Here is a 5,000-nt window from a genome sequence, read left to right on the forward strand (position 1 = left end):
AAATGACGCCAATCTGTCTGCCCCGGGCCTGTAGGGCTCAGGAGCTGCGGGGGCCCCTGGGCTCCGGGACTGCAGGGCTCTGGGACTGCAGGGCTCCACGGCTGCAGGGCTCCGGGGCTCCGGGGATCCGGGGCTCCAGGGATCGCGGGCTGCAGGGCTCCAGAGCAGCAGGGCTCTGGGGTTGCAGGGCCCGGGACCCATGGAGCCCGTCCCAGGACCCATGGAGCCCGTCCCAGGCTCTTCCCCACGCCGCGGGTCGGAGGAGGGAGCCCCGGATGCCTGGGAGGTGTTGCCCGGGGCACATCCCATCTGGTCCCCAGGAAGGGGACCGCCAGCACAGGCAGGCGGGCCCGGGTGCTGCCTGGCCCCGTCTCAGCATGGCCAGACCTCACGGAGGCCTGCCTGAGCAAACTCGGAGGAAAAGGCCCATCGGCGATGGGGCTGAGAGGCAGGTTCGTACCCGGGCCCCTGGGGGCCCCGGCGGGTGGGCCCGGGTCCTGCCATCCCCGGATTCAGAACCGCCAGACCTATCGGAGGTCGGAATGTAGGAAAAAACTCGGAGAAAAGGAACCATCGGGAAGGGGCTGAGAGGCAGGTGCGTTCCCGGGCCCCTGGGGGCCCCGGCGGGCTGGCCCGGGTGCTGCCTGGCCCTGTCTCAGCATGGCCAGACCTCGCGGAGGCCTGCCTGAGCAAACTCAGAGGAAAAGGCCCATCGGCAAGGGGGCTGAGCGGCAGGTACATACCCGGGCCCCTGGGGGCCCCGGCGGGCATGCCCAGGTCCTGCCTTCCCCTGATTCAGAATCGCAAGACCACACGGAGGTCTGACTGACCCTCTCCCTACTAATCCGGAGGAAAATTACCCCCCTTTCTTGTAATCCGTGCACTCGAGGTGACAGAGGGGACCCAAGGCGCAAAAGTACCCGACCTCCTGGAGCCCTCGCTGGGATCCGGGAGGCAAATGGCACCTCATCGGGACTTCCAGGGAAGTTTGGCCATCTGGTCTCCCCCATTGGAAAGCATTGCGTGCGACCAGATGCCCGAGCGGTACCGTGCGACCAGATGGCCGGGATCGAAAGTGCTTCACACCCCGAGCCTTCGTGGTAGGGCTCCTGCCTGCCTGCCTGCCTGCCTTTCCTGCCTGCCTGCCTCCGTCCGTCCGCGGCGGACGGGAAAGACCATCCGCCATCCTAATTTACCCCAGGCTTAACGGGTCACCCTTAACATAGCCAGGACGATGGGGCCGATTATGATGGCGGACGGGAAAGACCGTCCGCGGTGGCAACGGACAGGAAAGACCATCTGCAGGGCGGACGCGAAAGTGAAGGCCCGTCCCGGGCACTCGGCCATGCAGTGGAGAAGTGTGGCTCAATGGTTAGCGAGTCAGACCCTGATGCAGAGGTCTAGCCCGGGACCAGGGTTCGATTCCCCGCCTCGGCGGGTCTTGGGCTCAAAATCCCACGGAACTGATAATTTTCGCCTCGGTGCCTATTCCAATCATGGAGTCCCACTCACCAGCCTGGGAGGGGTGTCCTGCCTTCCCCTGATTCAGAATCACCATACCACACGGAGGTCTGACTGACCCTCTCCCTAGTAATCCGGAGGAAAATCACCCTCTTTTCTTTTAATCCATGCACATGAGGTGACAGAGGGGACCCAAGGCGCGAAAGTACCCGACCTCCTGGAGCCCTCGCTGGGATCGGGGAGGCAAATGGCACCTCATCGGGACTTCCAGGGAACCCCGGCCACCTGGTCGCCCCATTGGAAAGCATTGCGTGAGACCAGATGGCTGGGATCGAAAGTGCTTCCCACCCCGAGCCTTCGCGGTAGGGCTCCTGCCTGCCTGCCCACGCAAGGCAGGGCTCCGGGACCCCGGCTGGGCCTCAGGCGCGGGGTGGACCACCGGAGCTCTCAGGCACGGACGCCCGAAGGGAGGACTGCCCGGGACCCGCGGACCCCGTCCTGGGCACTCTGATCTGCCGCCGGCGCCGGGGATCGAACCGTGATTCCCCAGATGGGGATATCCCAAAAATCCGGCCTGGGAGGTGCTCACCAGGACCAGTTGGATAGTAAATTAAACTTACCTCTTATCCTAGAGCGCCCCCCAGCGCAATGCGTTGTAACGGTATGCGTTGTAATGCCCGCGTTGTAGTGGTAGTGCGGAGTAAAAGATGCGTTGTAACGGGTGCATACCGTGAGGATGTATGTTGTTACAACGCGTACCATTACAACGCGGTATTCACGGTTCGATCCCCGGCGCCGGCGGCAGAAAAGCCCAGCACCATTTCACTCTGGGAAATAGCTGACGCCGCGGCTAGGGCGGCTGACTCCGGAATCTGGAGATCACGGTTCGATCCCCGGCGCCGGCGGCAGAAAAGCCCAGCACCATTTCACTCTGGGAAATAGCTGACGCCGCGGCTGGGGCGGCTGACTCCGGAATCTGGAGATCACGGTTCGATCCCCGGCGCCGGCGGCAGAAAAGCCCAGCACCATTTCACTCTGGGAAATAGCTGACGCCGCGGCTAGGGCGGCTGACTCTGGAATCTGGAGATCACGGTTCGATCCCCGGCGCCGGCGGCAGAAAAGCCCAGCACCATTTCACTCTGGGAAATAGCTGACGCCGCGGCTGGGGCGGCTGACTCCGGAATCTGGAGATCACGGTTCGATCCCCGGCGCCGGCGGCAGAAAAGCCCAGCACCATTTCACTCTGGGAAATAGCTGACGCCGCGGCTAGGGCGGCTGACTCCGGAATCTGGAGATCACGGTTCGATCCCCGGCGCCGGCGGCAGAAAAGCCCAGCACCATTTCACTCTGGGAAATAGCTGACGCCGCGGCTGGGGCGGCTGACTCCGGAATCTGGAGATCACGGTTCGATCCCCGGCGCCGGCGGCAGAAAAGCCCAGCACCATGTGACTCTGGGCAATAGCTTGCTTAATCTTCCCGACGGCCCCTAGCGACCCTTACGGGTGACTGTGCGCTTTACAAATGTGGATTATTATTATTTGGGCCGATTCCGATCCGGTTCGTAAAAGCACATCCGCCCGAATCTGTCGGACAACCACGTACGCCCGGGGGGGGGGAGGACTGCCCGGGACCCGTGGAGCCCTTCCCGGGTAATTTGCCGTGCCGCTGGCCTCCTGGAGATGGGTACCCCGGACGCGTCTGGGGGAGGTCTGCCCGGTGGGTGCCCCGGACGCCCGGGGGAGGTCTGCCCGGGACCCGAGGAGCCCTTCCCGGGTACTTTGCCATGCCGTTGGCCTCCTGGAGATGGGTGCCCCGGACGCCTGGGGGAGGTCTGCCCGGGACCCGTGGAGCCCTTCCCGGGTACTGTGCCATGCCGTTGGCCCCCTGGAGATGGGTGCCCCGGGGGAGGTCTGCCCGGTGGGTGCCCCGGACGCCCGGGAGAGGTCTGCCCGGGACCCGTTGAGCCCTTCCCGGGTACTTTGCCATGCCGTTGGCCTCCTGGAGAAGGGAGGTTTTTTCCCAGGCACATCTCATCTGGTCCCCCCTGGGCAGAGAACTGCAAGAAGTGTCTGGGCATACCTTGTCCCTAGTAATCCGGAGGAAGGCTACCCCTCTTTCTTCGAATCCGTGCGCACCGAGTGACAGAGGAGACCCAAGGCGCGAAGGTACCCGACCTCCTGGAGCCCTCGCTGGGATCTGGGAGGCAAATGGCACCTCATCGGGACTTCCAGGGAAGTTCGGCCATCTGGTCGCTTCCATAGGAAAGCATTGCAGGAGACCAGATGACCGAGGCGATCCTGGAGACCAGATGGCCGAGGGGATCCGGGAGACCAGATGCCCGAGGGGATCCCGGAGACCAGATGGCCGAGGGGATCCCAGAGAACTGATGGCCGGGCACGAGAGTCAAGCCAGCCGGTGCCACTCTGTGCCCCGACGAAAAAGGGAACTGGCGCCAGGGAACGGCAAGGTGGGGACCGGAGGCCCAGGGCCGTGGCACCCGACAAGGGGCCCGGACGGGCACCTGGACCCAGCCTAGGCTCCGATGCACGGAGACGCAGGGGACGCCTTCCCGGGCCCTCCGGACCCCGTCCCAGGCACCCTGCCACGCAGCAGGACCAAGGACAGAGCCCGGGATGGGGAGGCCGCCCTCCCCGGGCCCTCAGGGGCCCCGGCCGAAGCTCCTGAACTCAGCCCAGCAAGGGGAGGCTCCCCGGGCTCGAAGGAAACCCCGTTCTGGTCCTTTGGCAGTGCGGCAGGCCGGGGGACCGGGCCCAGGGCCATGGCACCCGACCCGGGGCCCGCCCGGGCCCCCCTGACCCCATCCAGGGCTGCCTGCCACGCGGCAGGCCCAGGGACGGATCCGGGGCTGGGGCGGCATCCTGGCATGTCCAGCTGCCGGCTGAGGAACCCTGGGCCGAGGGGGGTCCCAGAATACCTTGTCCCTACCAATCCGGAGGAAAATTACCCCCATTTCTTGTAATCTGAGCACACAAGGTGACAGAGGGGACCCAGGGCGCAAACGTGCCCGACCTCCTGGAGCCCTTGCTGGGGTCCGGGAGGCGAATGGCACCCCATCGGGACTTCCAGGGAAGTCCGGCCATCTAGTCGCCCCCCATAGGAAAGCATTGCAGGCGACCAGATAGCCGAGGCGAAAGGGGCGACCAGATGGCCGGGACCGAAATGACGCCCAATCTGCCTGCCCCGGGCCTGTAGGACTCGGGGACTGCAGGGCTCGACGGCTGCAGGGCTCTGGGGCTCCGGGGCTCCGGGCTCCAGGGCTCCAGGGCTCCAGGGCTCCAGGGCAGCAGGGCTCCGGGGCTGCTGGGCTCCAGGGCTCGGGGGCTGCAGGGCTCCGGGGCAGCAGGGTTCCGGGGTTGCAGGGCCCGGGACCCATGGAGCCCGTCCCGGGCTCTTGCCCACGCCGCGGGTCGGAGGAGGGAGCCCCGGACACCTGGGAGGTGTTGCCCGGGGCACATCCCATCTGGTCCCCGGCAGGGAACCACCAGCCCCGGGAGGGTGCCTGGGCATACCCTTGCACC

This window comes from Lissotriton vulgaris, unplaced genomic scaffold (assembly GCF_964263255.1).
Source record: "Lissotriton vulgaris unplaced genomic scaffold, aLisVul1.2 SCAFFOLD_1197, whole genome shotgun sequence".
NCBI lineage: Eukaryota > Metazoa > Chordata > Amphibia > Caudata > Salamandridae > Lissotriton > Lissotriton vulgaris.